The following is a 20,726-nucleotide window of genomic DNA, read 5'->3' as shown; positions in this document are numbered from 1 at the left end:
CCAAATGTGCCCATCAAAGCAGTCTGGTGGTGCCGCAAAGCGCCCCCAAACCTCCCCAACAGACTAAGTCCTGTTTGGGAGGTGGTCACACCCGCTGTGACAGGAAACCTATTGTTCTACCTGGAGAATCAACTCAATGGTTTGTAGGGGTGTCCTGCTCATGCAGGGGCACCCACACACTTACATCCCAGCACCCTGCCTTCAGGATTGAAAGGCCTGCCTTAGGGGTTGTAGTGTAGTTCCTATATTCCCAATAGGCTTTGCGCATTGGAATAATGTATCCTATAGATTTGACGTAGGACTGAGGTCAACTAGGTCTCTATCGAATATATTAAACTTAATTGTGTGTGTCCCAAATAACTCAGAGGTCACTAGAAACTTTCTCGAACACACAAGAAGGTATTCGTTTCTGACAACCGCATAAACATGACGACTTTGTTTCCCAAGAATAAGAATATATCTCTGAGTCGTGGAAACTATAAATAAGTATTTCACTCAGTCAATCGTGTATTCTTTGTTTCTACAGAGTTGCAGAGAAATAGTGAGACGGGCGTTTTCAATGAAAAGGGTTTATTGAACAGTCTCCTTTCTCATGCAAGAGAGGTGAACTTCTACAATCGTTATGCAGACTTCAAAGTATAATGCGTACAACGTAAACAGTAATATGAAATAATACTGTAAGAGCATTGAATGGTTTCGAAGTCATATAAAAATACATACATAAATAACATTGACTAAAATGCTCAACTGGTGCTTCTAAAATACGCCTACCCCAATGTACCTAACCTAAGTCTAGTACGAGGGAAGACGTAAGTATTGTGTAACATAGGTTTAGTGTTTGCCAATAATTTACCAAAGGTTTCTCTAGGTTCTAATCAGCTCCATTCCTTGTTTAGAATGAAGGCGGTCTGGTATCTCTGTCTCGGGACTCGATTTCCCAACACCCCGCAAAGGGAGCCGGAAACACTGGAGCTGGATTCTCGGCAGGAGAAAGGCAGCTTCCTTATCAGTGCGTCAGCTGGGCAGTCGGCTTCCTTCTGCACTTGCTGTAGCGACCTGCGCCGGGAAAGTAGGTCTTCGAACTGCTCTGAACCACTGTATCTTGCTAGAGCAAATGTAGGTATATTTATACCGTGAAGGTGTTTAGGAATGCCATAGTTTGACGTAAAGTCGGGCATATGAACGTCAGGAAAGAACCCCTAGGGAAGAGTTGTTCTTTGTAAAGTAACTGAGTTCTTGGACAAATCAATATTCAAGCAAGGGGAAGTTCCCTAACTGCTTAAGCTGGTTTTCTAAGAAATAGTTGTGGTACGGGTGGAAGTAGCCATGCCTGTATTTGGGTAGCATGGGCTATGCATAAATAAGGGTTTGATTTCTATGCCTATATAAGGGCAATGTGAATTGTACCTATATAAGGGCATGAATCGGGAAAATTCACTCTGAGATTAAAACGCCACACAACAGGGTGACTTATAGGGTTTAAGGGTCGTGACCTCAGGTATAAAGAAACTTATATCTCTCGTAAGTGGTGCTAGCACCAGCTGTCACAGGCTGCAATGGCAGGCCTGTAGTCAAAGCTTGAGCGGGCTCTCTTGGGTGGCACAATACATGCAGCAGTCCATGGGAGACCCCTGGTGTACCTATGCCCTAGGTACATCAGTGCCATATTCTAGGGACTTATAGGGGTACACCAGTAGCCAATTGTGGAGGTACAGAAGTACTTACCATGTCAAATTTAGGGAGGAAGCACAGTGACTGAAGTCCTGATTAGCAGAATTCCAGTTAACTAGTGAAAAACACACTCACACCAGGCAAAAAGTGGGGGTAACCATGCTAGAAGCATCCTACCTTCCTACACCCGCTTTCTATCGACCAAGAGATCAATATACTCACGGTCTTTCCACCGCTTAACCCCGAAATGGTGGAACAGCATCTTGTTAACACTAAATCGGGTTCGCCTATAGAAGCATGCAGACCTACAGTGCTGCACATGGTGGCTGGTACTATTTTTTTTTTCCAGTATTTGTAAAGCGCAACACTCATCCCATGGGATATCACGGCGCTATAAAACGAGGGTGACTGCTGAGGGCTATGCTGGGGGATTAGTTTTTGGGGAAAAGGTGAGTTTTTAATTTTTGGCGGAACTGAAGGTAGTTTATGGTGTGTCTGAGGTCTACAGGTAGCTCATTCCACCTTTTGGCTGCCAGATATGAGAAGGCGCGTCCGCCTGTTCTTGCTTTGTGGATGCGCTTAGATTTGGCCAGAGCTGAGTGATTCGATCTTAGGTTCCTGTTGGGGACGTAGAATTCAATTTTCCCTTGGAGAATTGTGGGGCCAGTTTTATGAAGAGCTCTGTGCGCATGGCAGAGTATTTTGAAAGTAGCCCTCTGGAGCATCAGTAGCCACTGAAGTTTCCTGAGGCATGCGGATGCTGAGTCTCGCTTGCCTTTATTACAGACCAGTTTGGCCGCCTGATTTTGTAGGACCTGTAGGCGGGAGAACAGTTGTTCGTTCATCCCTTCGAATAGTGTGTTGCCATAGTCTAGGCGGCTGACCAGTAGGGCTTGAGTGACTGTACGTCGACAGTCCAGGGGTATCCAAGGAAAGATCTTTGCCAGAAGTTTGAGTATTGCAAAGCCCTTGCCCCAGAGTGATCGTATGTGGTCCTTCATGGACAGGGCGTCGTCCATGATGATGCCTAGATTTCTGGCGTGCTGTTTTGGGGTGGGGGCTGATCCCAATGAGGGTGGCCACCATGTGGCGTTCCATGTAAGTTTTGCTCCTCCGAACAGTAGTATCTCCGATTTGCCGGCATTTCGTTTTAAGCAGTGGTTGTGCATCCATTGGGCCATTTCAGATAGACAGCTGTGTAGCTTTTTCTTTGTTGTCTCCGACCCTTCATCCATTGTCACCATCAGCTGTGTGTCATCGGCATAGGAACATATGCCGATGGCCCACTTTCTTCCAATGTCAGCCAGAGATGAAACATAGACATTGAAGAGAGTGGGGCTCAGCGAGGCCCCCTGTGGGACCCCACAGCTGATGGGATAGGGTTTTGAGTAGAACTGGCCCATGTGCACTGCCTGGGTACGATTGCTGAGGAAAGATCTAATCCAATTTAATGCTGTAGATTGCACTCCTTTACTCAGGAGGGTGTTTAGTAGGCAATCGTGTGATACCGTGTCAAACGCCGCTGACAGGTCAAGCAGTATCAGAGCCACCGATCCCCCTTGATCTGTGGTGCATCTGATACTGTCCGACACTGCCAGCAACGTTGCCTCAGTGCTATTATTGGCTCTGAAGCCGGTCTGGGAGGGGTCCAGAAGTGAGTTATTTTCCAGATACCGAGACAGTTGTGTGTTGACCAGTTTCTCCAAGGCTTTGGAGAGGTAGGGGAGCTGGGAAATTGGCCTGTAGTTCTCCGGATTGGAGATGTCGGATCCAGCTTTCTTCAGAAGGGGGGTCACGGATGCGTGTTTCCAGGCTTCCGGAAAAGACGCGGTGGTGAGTGATTTATTGAAAAGTTTGGTGATAAGAGGGCAGAGTGTTGGTGCAATTTTGGAGAACACGAAGTGTGGACAAGGGTCCGCAGGAGAGCCGGATTTAACTGTTTTCAGTACCGCTAATACCTCGTCTTCAGAGAATAGTTGAAAACTAGTTAGACGCGGTGTTGCCTGAGTCTGATTGGTCATTGCATTTGTCTGATGTTGGAGAATGCTTGTCAGAATTATCAGGCAAGGTAGGAGTGTTTGAGGGGGCGAAGGTAGAGTCAATTTTGTTGATTTTATCAGCAAAGAAGGTGCTGATGCGTTCACAGGCCTCGGTTGAGGGGGTGAGGGTTTGTAAGGTGCTGGATGGGTTACTGAACTCCTTCACTATTTTGAACAATTCTTTAGCGGAATTGTGGTTTCATGAATTCGTTGAGTGAAGAACGCCTTTTTTGCGTCTCTGATGGCTAGGATATACTGTTTTCGTTTGGTGACATAGTTTGCTCTAGTTTCCGTGTCTTTTGTTTGTCTCCATCTCCATGGCATACCCTCTTGCATCCTTAATAATAATAATATGTAGATTTATAGAGCGCTGAAACCAAGAGCAAGCTGCAGAGGCCCAGCAGAAGCGACAAAGAAGGTCCAGGGGAAATTATGCAGCACTAAAGAGCAAGGTTTTTAACAAATTCCTAAATCGAGTCTCCGAGGGTACGGCTCTTAACGGTGCCAGAAGTGAATTCCAGACCTTGGCCTCAAGAAAGGAGAAGGAGCATGCCGCCAAACTGGCACTGAGGATCTTGGGAATTTGCACAAGATTGGCGTAGGTAGTGGGACCTTTCAAAGCTAAAATCCTATGGCAAAAACAAAACAGCATTGAAGCAGATTCTCTTTTCCAGCGAAAGCCAGTGGAGGGTGGCTAGAGACGCTGTAGCAGAAACCCTTCTGTCGAGATTAAGGACCAGGCATGCCACTGCATTTTGCACTCTTTGGAGCTTCCCTTTGTAGCTCAGAAGTAGAGCGCATTGCAGTAGTCTAACTGGGATATAACCAGAGCATGTGCCACTGTTTTTTGTGCTTCATTATGGAGGCAGTCCAGCGTCTTTCTTCAAATTTTCAGAGTTCCGGAGCTCTTTCCAGCCTCACAGCTGATTTGGGGTTTGGAGGAAAGATTGGAATTAAAACTCCTACGTTTTTACGTTTAGGTTCAGGAATCTGGCAAAAGGTGTCCGGCCACCATGCTATAGACCATATGTATGGAACCTTGCCAACTATCATGATGTCCGTTTTATTGACTTAATGCTTTAAGCAGCTCTCTGTCATCCAAGATACTAGTTCCACTAGGCAGGATTTGAACTGGAGAGCCGAACCTTCCTCATGTTGCGGGAGGGTCACAATCAGTTGCGTGTTGTCAGCTTATGATACTTTGACATTATGTTTTCAGTGAGCTCTGCTAGAGGGCGAATGTAGACATTAAATAGTGTGGGGCTCAAAATAGAGCCCTGGAGAACTCCTTCCGGGAGAGTTAGTGTCTCAGAGGTGAACGGTCTCTGGGTGACTTGAAAGGTGCAGTTAGACAAAAAAGGCAATTTCTGGCTGCTATCCACAGCTATGGAAGGAAGCGGTGGTCAGATCTTTCCATTGCCTGCTAAGATCCTGGAGAGACACTTAAATGGCTATCTGATTAAGTTTGTGGAAGATCAGGGATGGCTGGACAGATCACAGTTCGCTTTCCGGCAATATCACGGAACTAAATATGCTTCAGTATCGGCCACAGACTGTATTAGCTGGTTAGTGAATGAAGAGAAAGGTGTAGTCTTGAACCTACTGGATTAATCGGTGGCCTTCTACCTCTTCTTCTTTACTAATTGAACGCCTACAAGAGATGGGCATTACAGATAGGGCCTTGGTACTGTTGCCCCCCTTCCTTAAAGATCGCTCTCAAAGGGTCATGTTTAATCAATACCATTCTGATCTCCTCTCCCTGCTTAGTGGAGTACCGCAGGGCTCATTTTTGAATCCTACTGTAGGAAGCTGGTTCTGTATGTGGTATACCACTAAGTGGTTATATCCTGCACAGAGTCCGGAGGTTCCCCAGAAATGTACAGTGCTCAGTGTAAACCCCAAGTGCTCTATTTGTTGTAGCGTGGGTGAGCAGCCTTAGGCCTAACACAGAGGAGTGTAAGACATTTTTTTGTGCACAAAGTGACTTATAAAAGACACACAACTACAAAGGAAGATCCATACCAATTTTAGAAAAAGAATCTTTTTTCAAGATTTGTTTTAAGACCAAGATGGTCACAAAAAGGTAAGTACGTTTTTTATACTTTACACTCTTGTGGGAGGCTGGCATAGCCCTAGCCCTGATTGGATAAGTCTCACCATCTTCAAGATGGTGGACACTGAAAAGTGTGTTTTACTACACCTCCAGCACCTGGGGGTGGAGTGGGTGAAGAAGGGCACACCCCGATTCTTAAGTTTTCTTGACAGTTCTCCCTGACAGACCTTTGAATCTTCCCTCTCGAGCCCTGTGCCCATCCTGGGGGAGGAGGCTTGACACCTCCACGCAGGATGGGTTTTGTTTCTGGCCTCAATAAGCAGGGGCTCTCAACCCAGGGGTCCAGAAGCATGTCTGGTGGCGGCAGACTGCCTAAAGCCAGTCAGAGACCACACACTAGATTTGGTAGATTTTCAGGGGAACCTCTGAGGTGCCCACTGGGTACATATTTTATTAAATCCCACGCTGGCATCAGTGTGGGGTTATTAAGAGGAGCTGTTTGGTACTAAACACTCCTGGGTTTAGTGAAGCCATCATGGTGCTGGGGAACTCAAGTTGTCCAATTTCCAGCCCATGTACTCTATATGGCTTCCCTGAAACTTAAAATATTAAGGAATAGACTTAAATATTGTAGGGGTATATCTATTCATACAGATATGCCCACACCTAAGCCTTAGGCAGTGCTGATTTGGCATGGCATACAGGCAATGTGCCATGTTGATTTTGTCGTTTTTCACTGCACCAAGGCATGCAAGCTGCAGTGGCCCGGCCTTGGTGAGGGATCTCTAGGCGACCTTTCTCAGTCCCCATAACCTAGTTACCAAGGGTACCATTTACTAGTGATTTTCAGGGGGCTGAAGTTGGCAATCATGGTACAGGTTTAGGGAAGAAGCACTGGCACAGGGAACCTGTTTGGCAGGGACCCTGAGCACTACAATCTAAACCATATCATTTTCCAGGCAACAAGTATGGGCTAACCATGTCAAGAGAGACACTTTTCACCCCAATGTTATTTAATTTGTAAATTTCTCCACCATTTTTCGTTCCTAGGGGCTGCATGCGATATCATACGTGGACGATACCCAAATCATTGTGTTGAGTCCTAGGAACTCTGCAGCCACGGCAGTTAATTTCTCACGTTGTATGTTTGCAGTACCAGAATGGATGGGCAGAAACGTCCTTAAACTTATTAGTGAGAAAACCAAAGGGCTGGGTTTTGGAGTGCATACCTTGATCTGGAAGGTTGCCTGGTGGCCAGAATCCATCAGCCTGTCCCTGCCGTATGAATAAAATTATTGGAGTGATTCTAAATACTGAGCTTTCCCTAAATGGAAAGGCCAGTCACACAGTTGCAACTTGCTTCTGGCTTATAAGAAAGTTAAAAAAAATCTTTTCCATCTCGGCGCAGAAGCAAGTTGCTCTGGCGTTGGTTATGTCCAGAGTTGACGACTGAAATGCTCTGTCTGGATTCTAACATCAGTACCCAAGCAAAACTGCTGGTAGCACAGAACGTTCTGGCTAGGGCTTTTCTTGACATTCCCAAGTGTCAGTCTGCTTCTGCTGGGCTGTGTGAGCTTCACTGACCCCCTATCAGAAAGTGTATTAAATTTAAGGCTATCTGCATGGTACATAAGGCGTTTTATCAAGTATGCCCTGCTGGGATAATGGAGATGTTCCATTGGTACATTCCAGGTAGAGATTTCCGATCAGCTCATCATAATCTATTCACCTTGCCCAGAGTCCGTAAGATGAGATTGGAGGCAGAGCCTTCTCAGTTGCTGCTGCCAGACTCTGGAACTTTCTCCTCCAGTCCTTGACTTAAATAAAATTGCACTTTCTTTTCAGAAAGGCTTTCAAGACCTGACTGTACACTTTATAGGCTGTTCTTTTCTTGGCCTCTTAACTGTTTGATTTACTGCTGGATTTGTGGACTGCTATGACTATAGCACCTTGACGCCTTTGGGCATTTGTTGCGCTTGATACATTTAAATCCAATCAATTCTTTAGGCAAAACTTAAAACTCGGTTTGCAAAAGAGTGAGTTCCCCTTCAGAAGTAGGGATTGGTTGTTACTCCCATGATTTTCTAATACCAAAAAAGGGCAGGGGTCTTTGGCTCGTTTAGGATCTTCAACTCCTGAACTTATTGTAGAGAAAAGACAAGTTCAAAATGCTCACTTTGGCCCTAGTTCTCTCTGCCCTTGATCCAGGAAACTGGATGGTAGCATTGGATCTACTGGTGAGTATTTTCACATTCCTATTTTGTAATCTCACAGATATTATCTGCTTTTATAAGTGGGGCAGGCACATTTTCAATTCTTCATACTCCCTTTGGGGCTAACCAGTGCACCTTGGGTGTTCATAGAGGATGGCAGTGATTGCAGTACATTTGCGGAGGTTGGGAATACCAGTCTTCATGTGTCTCAACGACTGGGTGTTAAAGGTGGGCTCGCCTCAGGCAGTTGCCAACGATCTCCAGACAACCTATTGATGTCTTTGGGTTTATCATCAATGTGCCAAAGTCACACCTGACTCCTTGGCAAAGACTCCCTTTTATTGGAGCTATACTTGACACAGTGTTGTTTCGAGCTATACCTCTGCCTCGTCGAGTCTAGGACATTTGGGATATGAGTAGATGTTTCAGCCTGCAGCCTGGATTTCAGTGAGAGTGGCTCTGAGGTTTCTGAGCCTCTTTGCCTCCTACATCTTGCTTGTGGATCACGCCAGGTGGCACATACGGTCTGTGCAGTGGAGTTTATAGTCTCAGTGTGCTCAACACCAAGAAAATCTATACTACTATTATAAAGCGAGAACTGTGAACCTTTGAGGCAGGTAAACTCGGGAACCACAGCGCCAATCCAAACACCCAATACATCATTGGAATTGTCAGGGTCTGCATAGTGACATAGGCTATATACCACAAAAAAATATACGTTCCTTAAAAAATATACCTTCCAAAAAAAAGTAGTCCCTTGGAAGTAGCGCCGGCCGTGTGCGCTTACGACGTGCGTGCTGACATCATCAGGAGCGCTTGGAGAAGCGGCGGACAGTAGCGCAGGGAGGAGCGGTGAACTTTGGCGGACTGGAGCGGGCCGCTTGGAGCGCGGGGAGGAGCGGTAAAAGTTTGGCGGACTGCCTGGCCGAAGCCTGATTGCCCCCGGACATCGTCGGGCGGGCTGCTAGTCTATCATATTTCATCGAGGTGTCACAGGATGATGATGATGATGAAAACAGATTTATAAAGCGCACAGATGCTCCTGGGAGTGTCCCAGCGCTAATCCAACAGCAGGCAGGAGATTACAATGTGAATGACCAAGTGTTTAACCCTTTCCTTAATGCAAGTTCAGGATTTCCTGCCGCAGTCCTCTGTTGGAGGCGCCTTTCGCGTTCGTTGGAGCTCTGGACCCCTTAATGCCTGTCAGCTACTACTTCTTCCAGAGTGCTCAAGAAGATCAAGAGAGACCGGGCCAAGTGGCTCTGGACTTGGTGAGATGAGTGTGGTATCCAGCATTTCTGGACAGAAGTATAAAGTCCACAAATTCAGCTGCCTCTATGGGAGGATGTCCTGTCACAGCTGCAGGGTCAGGATCTGCACCTGAGCATGGAGTGGATTACAATTCCATGCATGAATATTGAGCGTAGACAGTTGTTAACATATGATCTTCCTCGGGAGCGTGGCAAACTGCCGAACATGGCGGCCGCACATTGAGCGAGCTCCGCGCCCGGACTGGGGAAATCCTGTCTTAATCCTAACAAATCTGGTGTCATCACCCTCGTAGCTCCTAGAGGGGACTCTGCTGCAGAGCCAGGGGTCATTTTGGCAATGAGCAGAATATCTAGGGCTGATTATCCTGCCCGGTCGGCGAGGTACCCCGGGAACTGCGTGGAGGCTGTTCGAGCTGTGGCCTGATTTTGTGGTGCTGCGGGCAGAGAACCGATATCCTTGCAGATGGCGGGATCGGGAGCTGAACACTGGAGTACGGACCTCCCCCTACTCACCTCCGTAATTACACTTAGAAGTCCAGAAGGCGTGTGTCCTGGTATGTGTGGGCCTGCGATCAGCTGCTGCCCGAGGCCTGCGTTGTGGGGGATGTCCTTTTGGCCCGTCCGGACGCCTATGCAGCGCATTGAGCCGGCAGCGCATTGCAGAGGACTGCTTCCCACACCGGGTGAGTGCTGCCTCTTACCCTGTGGTGCGCTGGTGTGAGACGCTGGGCGAACTTGGCCACACCGGCATGGGCAAGGTGCAGTGGAACTGCTGTGGCCGCGAAGACTGTGACGCCGGCTGCCCGTGCTGGTGGCAGCATGTGGTGAAGCCTGCATTTTCCGCACCAGTGCTTGGAAACTGGGACTCCTGGCTTCACTCCTGGAGGGTGACAGCTGGCGGCAGGGAGGGGTCGGCTTGGCCGGTCTGGATGCACGGGCGGCTGCAGCCAGGTCTGTATCCTGCTGGGTGCGACCGCAATCCAGTCCTGCTGACCCCCCCTCCTCCCTCCCCAACACCCCCTCTTGCTGAAGTACCAGAGTGCCCCTGGGGGCCCTGGCTGGCGCTTGAAATACGCGGTCCCAGGATTGCGGAGCAGGCCTGCAAAGGCCAATTGAAATCACGGCCTGGACTGGCGGAGGTGGTTTGCACAAAAAGAGAGGCAGCCGTGAATTGAGAGGGGCTGCGGTGCCTTACCTATCTGGCAGTTGACGCTGACCGTCCCGGGTGGGGCTCCTGAGTCTGTTGCACAGCTGTGCTGGACAATCTAATCATTGCTGGGGTCCCCGGAGAAGGACTTTTGTTGGACGCCGTGGTCTGTGCCAGAACGACACCAGGCCTTACATGGTGGGGCATGGTCGTCGACATGTGGCATTGGTGTCATCATTGCTGTGGGTAGTGGATGGGCCAAATAGCAGCATTGGCTTAGCGGAGCGGGTACGTGCTGGAGGGCCGAGGTTTGCTGATTGCGCTTCTGTTGGAGGGGGGGGGGGGGTCGCTCCCCCCATTTGGGCCTGCTGTTGAACTTCCACTGAATGGGTGGTGAGTGTGGCGCAGCCGCCCCTGAGGAGCAACTACTATCTAAGCACACAACCCTTTTGCCCAGCAGGCGGTAAGTGCAGAGCGCCTGGACATAGGGGGAATTGAAGCGCATCCATTCCCCCGCGCCTATCTTGCAGAAGCTTGGCTGCCGCTGGCTGAGGCGGGCTTAGGTGGAGAGGGGACGTGTCGGTGTGGTGCACCGAGCAGCACCAAGGCCCAAGGCCATCCTTGCAAGTGCCCATTTACTTGAAGGCCCTGGCATACAGTTGTTGTGACTCTGGTAGCTCCCCGCCGACAGACGCGAGGGGCCGAAGGCCGAGGTTAACATATACTACAAACATCACGGCATAAGCGCAGGCCGGACTCCCGCTCCCCGAGGTCTGCTTTGTCTGGGCCCGCCGCCCCGGAGCCCATTCTGGATACCAGCAGCAGCTGTCCGCGACCAACACGCGGTAGTTGTGCATACCCACCTGCAGGAGTGACACAAGGCAAGCATACATGATGGGTCGTCCAAAAGGAAAAAACGCAGACACTAACAGTGCTGACACCCAGCCCACAGAAGAAACAGAGGCCCCTACACAAATGACTAACACTATCCCACCAACTAACCTGGAGACCCCACCGGATAAGTTGGACCTTATACTGCATGAAGTGCGAGACTCGAGAAAGGCTATAGAGCAACAACTAGGATCCCTGTCAACCGGATTCACTCTCCTAAAGACCGACAATACCAAGCAACATAAAGAGCATGGAGAACAACTTAAACAACTTCAGCGGCAGGTAGCGGTCCTCCAGGACAGGGTGGACAATGCTCAGGGGAGGGCCAGACGCAAAAACATCAGCGTAGTTGGTCTGCCAGAACGATGTGAGGAGCAGAATGCAACTGTATTTATGGAACGATGGTTAAAAGACCATGTGGCCCCAGAGGGCCTCTCAGACCTCTTTTGTGTCGAACAAGCGCAAAGAATTCCCAATGGCAGGCCAACGGCGGGAGCCCAACCCCGCCCGCTGATAGTAAAAATACAGAATTTCAGAGACAGGGATGTAGTACTACAGAAAGCCAGAGAGCTGTCTTGAGTTCAGTACGAAAATCAGAGGGTATCGCAATATCCGGACTACACTGTCCTAGTACAAAGAAAGCGCTCCCAATACCAGGAAGTTAAGAACAAACTCAGAACACTAGACATCAAATATGCCTTGCTATTCCCAGGCCAGACTCAAAGTGATTCATGATAAAAAACGCTTTTTTTCGACACCACGGAAGAGGAATGTGTTGAGATCACGCTCCACCTGTCGAGGTCTGGCCCTCCCTCGCAGAGTGCATCTAGTGCCCCAAAGACCAAACGGAGCTGGCGACTGAGACGTCAGGTGACCAACACTATATCCCAGAACAGGAAACCCTCATTGGAGCTGGTTCAGAGGGGACGAGCTGAGGCGCTGGTGACTGCCGTCAAGTTCCAGAAAGGCACACACCATATATCCTCGAACTCCTCTAATGAACATTCAGTACATTCAGACTCTAAAAATAGTATTGCATTGTTTAGCGGTATTATGCCTCAAACTGCAGAGGGCTTCCTAGGTTAGAGCAAGGTTTGTAGTAGGGAGCAATGATTGCTATACAAGAAGCACCAAATCAGAATGATCTCTGTAAGCACAGAAGTACCCTATTTTCTGAAATCCCGATCTTGACACATCCTACTAAACCTGGTCCGGGCCGCATAGAGCCTGTACCGTCTCTACCTCCAGAGTTAGTGTGCTAGAGCCACTTACCCCCATGGCGAAAGCAACAATTATACAGTTAATAGTTAACACTGTTGTAAACATGGTTTGGACCAGCACAGTTCTCCCGTTGGACCGAGTATTCTTAGTTAGAGTTTAAATGTTAGCACAGCCTGACCTGTCCCTCTCTGCTACTTTACACACTGCTGGCCCCCTCTTGCAGTAAATGTGCAGACCACTAGTGTACTAAACATACACATGCATGACAGCTATAAAGTAATTACCTGGAACGTAAGGGGATTGAGTCCCACCTCACCATGGCTAAGGCAGCCAAATTACGCAAGAAATGGAGTGGCCAAGTCTTTTCTACATCCTTCTCCCCCTTTGCCCGAGGCGCCTCCATCTGGATACGGAGTGGGTTTCCCTTTAAGATGCTGGAACAACGGTTTGACCCAAAGGGGAGATATATACTGATGAGAGGTACCTTAGATGGCGTACAAATAGTAAGTAATAGGGAGCATATATGCCCCTAACTTTAAGCAGGATAAATTCCTTTTGATTGTAAGTTACAAAAAGTTGGAGGTACCCCTGTTACATATGACAGGGTGGGGGAACTTGAACACTCAAAGTGAAACACCCTGTCTTAGATGTTTTGGGTACGATATCCTACCATATGGACACAGAGAATTGAGTACTTTGGAAGTCTATAAAACTATAAACTCCCAAAATCAAATGAATTAAAACTAAAGCAGGGCAGTGCTAAGTAGACAAGTAGACAGAATGAATAAAACAAGATAATAACACCAAGTGAGAAGATATGTCAGAATATCAACAATAAAATTTATTACCTCCCGAACGGGTTACAATCTAAAAGAATGATTAAAAACCACTATAGGCCACCCAAAGGTGGACAGTTCATAAAAACAATCATATACAAGCAAGTGAACACAGTCGACGCAGCGTTTCGGTGCTTAAAAGAATCTTCACACCTTCTTCAGGACGTTCACAACAATTTGATATCTAAAGCAACCAAAGAAAAGTTTTTACAGTCAGGTAAAAATTTAATTAATTAACAAAACATTACGCCATTTGTCTACACTTAAGAATAGTTCTAGCTCCTGCATTTTTCTTCCTATTTAGGTATATTCTCCATTTCAACATGTATAATTACTAAAATATCTGAATTAATAGCTCCTATGTGACCTGATATTCTAATCTTGTGCTTAGTCAAAATGCTCACATGGCCACTCTTTTTTATATACATATATATAGTAGTTATACACCCCTTTATGCCCCGGGTGTGTTAAGCCTTAGTGTTCTTTCTGGGGCTTGAGGGTTTTATACATATATGGTTTGTGAGTACCTGTTGAGGATGTAGGATGAATATGTCAATTCTTTTCATCCGGAAAGCAAGTTTTTATCTTCAGCGGATTTATTCTCGCTCAAGCTGTGTGGTAAGGAGGCACAAAAAGTATTCAATATTTTTTCTCCCTATTCCTGTGGCAATTTCATTAAAGGCTAAACACTCATAAATTACCTTCTGTAAGGATGCACTTATGTTCTAGGTGCACGGAGGGGCCACCGACGAATAATATCAACACCTAGATACATAGGAATCAATCCATGTTTTAGTTTTCAAATTTCAGGAAGATCATTTGTTTATTATACGTATCGTCCCATATTTATACTGACCTGATATTTACTCAGGCTATCAGTGAAAATTGCACGACTCTTGTGGATTGTCGCTTCTGAGGGTTCTTCGTAAATTTAGAAACCCTAATTTCTTGCTCTAGAGAAAATTGTAACGAAAAAGGACCTTGTTTTAATAACCCGGTTCTTTTCAGAAAAAGATTGCTAATACACTTATATATCGTTAGCGCTGTTACACTTATATATCGTTAGCGCTGTTTGAATTAAAGGTATGCTCTAACTATCACAGAGTAAATAATCAGACAATGCCTTTTCCCGAGTGGTGTTTGCATTCTCCATATTCGATACTACGCGGTTCATATTATATGGAGCATACTAAAAAAGGAAGGTAAAGTTTTTTCTTTTGCCTTTACAGTCCCACGCTGTATCTATGTGTTACAATGGCGTTAAGCACAAATCTATGGGGCATTTAAATCTATTTCGACGATTACGCTATGTGCACAACACCATAGAGGAACAATACCTGTTAACAAAAAAGTACCTATTTAAAAAATTAGCCATAGGTCGATGATTCGACCTATTCTATTCTTGGATAAGGGGGCAGAGTATATTCCTACCTGTATCTACAGATTCGGCCTCCCTGCTCCTCCGTGCTGTCGTGGTTGTCGATGCCTTCGTGATGGTGCAGACTCTAACTGCAGCCATTCACGATGGTGTTTTTATGCTGACGCCGCTCTTATTGACCCAGAAGTGCACTCGCGGGTGGAATATTTACTTTGACCTCGCGTTTTAGAAACACGAAACGTTTTGTAATGAGCCAAATGATACAAATGGCGATACTGCCCATAAGGTTAAGTCAAAAGAAAATATACAATTTGTGAAAAATGCGAGCCGGATGACCCGGAAGTGATCCATTTGCTGATGCGATGGATATGAGGAAACAATGCTGATATTTACCTCGTATATAATATTAATGTGTTTAAAGAGTACAAGGCTACATGCAGTAAAAATCATGCGGTGCTCAAAGTACTTGTATAGAGTTACAAAGAAAAAATAGATCGATAAATATGGCGGCCATTTTGGATTGAGCATCTTTTCTAGTATACGATCGGTCAGATTATCGTTTGCTCCGTCATTCTATGATTTTGCTAGACCATAAGCGATATGCTGTCTCTATTTTACATTCTATATACTGTATATTCACAATTAATTCGACCTCTAAATACAAGCATATAAAAAAATATACAATTGGCATAAGTGCAATTCGCAATTGATATGGAAATTTGGTAAAATATGGTAAAATATGCATTTGTATCATTTGGCTTATTACAAACGTTTCGTGTTTCTAAAACGCGAGGTCAAAGTAAATATTCCACCCGCGAGTGCACTTCCGGGTCAATAAGAGCGGCGTCAGCATAAAAACACCATCGTGAATGGCTGCAGTTAGAGTCTGCACCATCACGAAGGCATCGACAACCACGACAGCACGGAGGAGCAGGGAGGCCGAATCTGTAGATACAGGTAGGAATATACTCTGCCCCCTTATCCAAGAATAGAATAGGTCGAATCATCGACCTATGGCTAATTTTTTAAATAGGTACTTTTTTGTTAACAGGTATTGTTCCTCTATGGTGTTGTGCACATAGCGTAATCGTCGAAATAGATTTAAATGCCCCATAGATTTGTGCTTAACGCCATTGTAACACATAGATACAGCGTGGGACTGTAAAGGCAAAAGAAAAAACTTTACCTTCCTTTTTTAGTATGCTCCATATAATATGAACCGCGTAGTACCGAATATGGAGAATGCAAACACCACTCGGGAAAAGGCATTGTCTGATTATTTACTCTGTGATAGTTAGAGCATACCTTTAATTCTAACAGCGCTAACGATATATAAGTGTAACAGCGCTAACGATATATAAGTGTATTAGCAATCTTTTTCTGAAAAGAACCGGGTTATTAAAACAAGGTCTTTTTTCGTTACAATTTTCTCTAGAGCCAAGAAATTGGGGTTTCTAAATTTACGAAGAACCCTCAGAAGCGACAATCCACAAGAGTCGTGCAATTTTCACTGATAGCCTGAGTAAATATCAGGTCAGTATAAATATGGGACGATACGTATAATAAACAAACGATCTTCCTGAAATTTGAAAACTAAAACATGGATTGATTCCTATGTATCTAGGTGTTGATATTATTCGTCGGTGGCCCCTCCGTGCACCTAGAACATAAGTGCATCCTTACAGAAGGTAATTTATGAGTGTTTAGCCTTTAATGAAATTGCCACAGGAATAGGGAGAAAAATTATTGAATACTTTTTGTGCCTCCTTACCACACAGCTTGAGCGAGAATAAATCCGCTGAAGATAAAAACTTGCTTTCCGGATGAAAAGAATTGACATATTCATCCTACATCCTCAACAGGTACTCACAAACCATATATGTATAAAACCCTCAAGCCCCAGAAAGAACACTAAGGCTTAACACACCCGGGGCATAAAGGGGTGTATAACTACTATATATATATATATATATATATATATATATATATATATATATATATATATATATATATATATATATATATATATATATATATATAAAAAAGAGTGGCCATGTGAGCATTTTGACTAAGCACAAGATTAGAATATCAGGTCACATAGGAGCTATTAATTCAGATATTTTAGTAATTATACATGTTGAAATGGAGAATATACCTAAATAGGAAGAAAAATGCAGGAGCTAGAACTATTCTTAAGTGTAGACAAATGGCGTAATGTTTTGTTAATTAATTAAATATTTACCTGACTGTAAAAACTTTTCTTTGGTTGCTTTAGATATCAAATTGTTGTGAACGTCCTGAAGAAGGTGTGAAGATTCTTTTAAGCACCGAAACGCTGCGTCGACTGTGTTCACTTGCTTGTATATGATTGTTTTTATGAACTGTCTACCTTTGGGTGGCCTATAGTGGTTTTTAATCATTCTTTTAGATTGTAACCCGTTCGGGAGGTAATACATTTTATTGTTTATATTCTGACATATCTTCTCACTTGGTGTTATTATCTTGTTTTATTCATTCTGTCTACTTGTCTACTTAGCACTGCCCTGCTTTAGTTTTAATTCATTTGATTTTGGGAGTTTATAGTTTTATAGACTTCCAAAGTACTCAATTCTCTGTGTCCATATGGTAGGATATCGTACCTAAAACATCTAAGACAGGGTGTTTCTCTTTGAGTGTTTAAATTCCTTTTGAGCCTCAACTTTATACTTGCGCCCTGAACAACATACCCATGGATCCTAGGCGGTGACTACAATGCTATGCTCGATATAGACAGGGATAGATCACCCCCACCCCTCCCCCCAGGCGCTGTTACAATTCAGCAGGCTGAGGCATTAAGCATATGGGCGGAGGGCTGGTCCTTGGGGGATGCCTGGCGACTGAGTACCCTAGCAGTAGGGAATACTTTTCACACCCACACCAACTGCACACTAGAATCGACAGAATCCTATGCTTTCTCCCAACCATCACCCACATAATACATGCTCGTACCTGGGAAAAACCTTCTCAGATCATAACCCCTTAGATGTCACTCTTGCCTGGGGTAGAATTCCTAATCCAGTTCCCACCTGGAAGCTATGGCCTCTGATGCATGCTTGAAGACCAGGTCTTTCGCAGCACATTATCTGTGGGAAGCACAAATTACTTCGCAGAGAATGCTGGTACTGCCTCCTCACTGCAGGGGGAGTGGGATGCATTCAAGACGGTGATCAGAGGAATAGCAAATGGCACCATGGCAGGGACCAGGAAAGAAATACACAACGTAATAGAGGTGGAAAATTCATTGAATAAGCTGGAGCAGGAAGCAGCTGTGGACACTACCAAGGGCGCAGCACTACAAGAAGCCTGCATTAAACGTACCGAGCTGTTAGAAACACTAAGACAAGTCAATTACACTACCTACACGCGCACAAAACACACTGAAGCGACAAAGCTGGCTCACTCCTGGCATGTATAATTAGAGATGACCCCCCCCCCCCCCCCCCGGCAGACCCCAATACATGAGATAATCAAGCAAAGTGGGACCACTGTTGATACACAGCAAGACATTAACACCGCCTTCTATGAGTATTACCAAACCCTATACCAATCACCACCACCAAAGGCAGAAGACTCCCTACACATATTCCTGACCAACCTCCCATTCCCTAAAATCACACAAGCAGCGTAAAAAGGTCTCTCCAGCCCTATCAAGAGGGCCGAAATCAAAGAAGCCATTCACGACGTCCCCCGAAACAAGGCCCCCGGCCTAGATGGCCTCCCTGCTGAGTTCTTTGCCACATACGCAGATGCTCTAGCTCCACACCTTGAGTGATTATACAATGCTGCAATAGACTCACAAACGCTACCCTACACCACAATGCAGACGTTAGTGGTGTCCCTCCCTAAGCCTGGCCGCTCTCCATTAGACATCTCGGGATATAGACCCTTATCCCTGCTCACAACTGAATATAAAATCCTGAGCAAGGTCCTGGCGCGTCGTCTTTTCCCGTATTTGCACAAACTTATCGACCCTGACCCTGACCTGGCCGGGTTTGTGCCGGCGAGGAGCACTTCTCTTAATATCAGGAGGCAGTACCACGTCATGGAATCCACTCTCTCAGACAATCACGCGGAGGGATGCATCCCATTAGACCTGAGGCAAGCTTTTGATATTCTTAGATGGGATTACATGATCCAGACACTGTGAAAGTTTGGCATACCCCCAGGTTATCTGAAATGGATTTAGTTATTGTACTCAACCCCCACTGCAAGGACTTGTACTGGCAGACATGTCTCGTGGGAGTACCCCATTGGCAGGGGCACCCGGCAGGGATGCCCGCTGTCCCCTTTATTGTTTGTCCTAGCTATAAAACCACTGGCTATCAATATATGACTAGCAGAGGAGCAGAAAGGGATCCGACTTGGCACTACAACACACGTGATATCTGCTTATGCAGATGGCATTATTATTCGTAAATGACTTGACTACTGACCTTGCACCGATACCAGAGATCTTTACTGTCTTTGCACTACTTTCAGGACTTGCTATAAATGAGACCAAGTCGCAGGCCTTCTTCTTTTACCCGGAGGGTAGCCCGGATAGGATACAGTTCAGGCAACTCCGCCTGACTGTTGCCCCGATACCTACAAATACCTGAGGATACAAATTTACAGAAATGCACCAGATCTCATAGAGGGGAACCTGAACAAAGCTATCCGAACGCTCCGAGCAAAGGTTGCATTCTGTACGTCCCTACCGCTTTCAGTGGTGGGCAGAGTGGTGAGTTCAAAAATGGTAGTTTTGCCCCGATTATTATATTGATTTGTAAATTTACCAGCAGTGATCCCAACAACTACATTTAACTCCCTGAACAAGATACTGACTGACCTGATTTGGGGCACTGGCCGCCGTAGAGTGGGTCTGGCTAAAATGAGGTTGGACACGGATAAGGGGGGGCTAAAGAATGGTGATGGATTAAACTCAGATCTTTTGACTGGGTGTGGGTGTTGGATTGGTTCAGATGCTCAGTCCCTTACTCACTTTGCCACTGGATTCAAGCAAGCCGGGCTGAAGACGGCTGGAATGCCAGAAACCGGTCCTCGGAAGCTTGTTTCCGGTCCAGGGAAGACATGGCTTGGCAGTTCGGGCTGGACTGTTCCCATGAGGCACAGGGTCAGACTGATTTGCATATAGCCATGTCTGAACTGGGGTGGCAGAGTGGGCTAAAGAACGGTGATGGATTAAACCCAGATCTTTTGACTGGGTGTGAGTGTTTGATTGATTCAGATGCTCCGTCCATCACCACCCCCTTTTGTACCGTAAATTTTGAGCCTATGCACAGTTTTTTCCTGTGTTTGTTCAAACTGCAAACAGTGTTCCTAATAGCCATTACATCTCTAGACAAGAAAGTTAACTTCAGGCTTTGTCATTGGTGTCTTCACATGTTTCCTTTTTTCCTGATAAGTTGGTCCTTCGAACAAGAGCAGCATTCTTTCCTAGAGTAGTTAGCCCATTCAAGTGTGACAGTCCATCACTTTATCATCTTCTTATGCAACCCCTCATTCTACAGAAGAAGTGTCTTGATCCCTAGATAGCTCTCAGTGTTTATTTGGAGAGAACTATAGAATTTTGACAGGATTAACAACTTTTTGTCGGATTCTTAGGAATAAAAAAGGGGAAGGCAGTACAAAAAGAACAATTTCTAGGTGGATTGTCTTGTGCATTAAGATCTGGTATAGCCTGACCAGAAAACTGTGTCTTGAGGCGCTGCATGCACATTCAGTTAGGGCAAAGGCTGCTAATATAGCTTTGGTTCGAGGTGTACCGGTGTTAGATTTATGTCAGGCTGCCACGTGGGCATCTTTGAACACGTTCACTGTAGTATTTACTGTTATTGGAATGTCGGCAGGTAGGGAGGTAGGAATGTGATGGAGGAGGATTCTAGGAATGTGGAGGTCTGAGAATTCTTGTGGGGACGGTTGGTGGATAGGAGAGTCGGTGCCAGCTTGGCGGATGTTGTGCTGTCT

General features: G+C 45.8%; 1 protein-coding gene across 4 annotated transcripts in view; it reads left to right on the top strand.

Moving 5' to 3' along the window:
• CNPY1 (canopy FGF signaling regulator 1) overlaps positions 1-20,726 on the top strand; it is a 365,573-nt gene that overhangs the window by 266,798 nt on the left and 78,049 nt on the right. The window lies entirely within an intron of this gene.

This window comes from Lissotriton vulgaris, chromosome 10 (assembly GCF_964263255.1).
Source record: "Lissotriton vulgaris chromosome 10, aLisVul1.2, whole genome shotgun sequence".
NCBI lineage: Eukaryota > Metazoa > Chordata > Amphibia > Caudata > Salamandridae > Lissotriton > Lissotriton vulgaris.
This window is presented reverse-complemented; position numbering and strand designations above follow the sequence as displayed.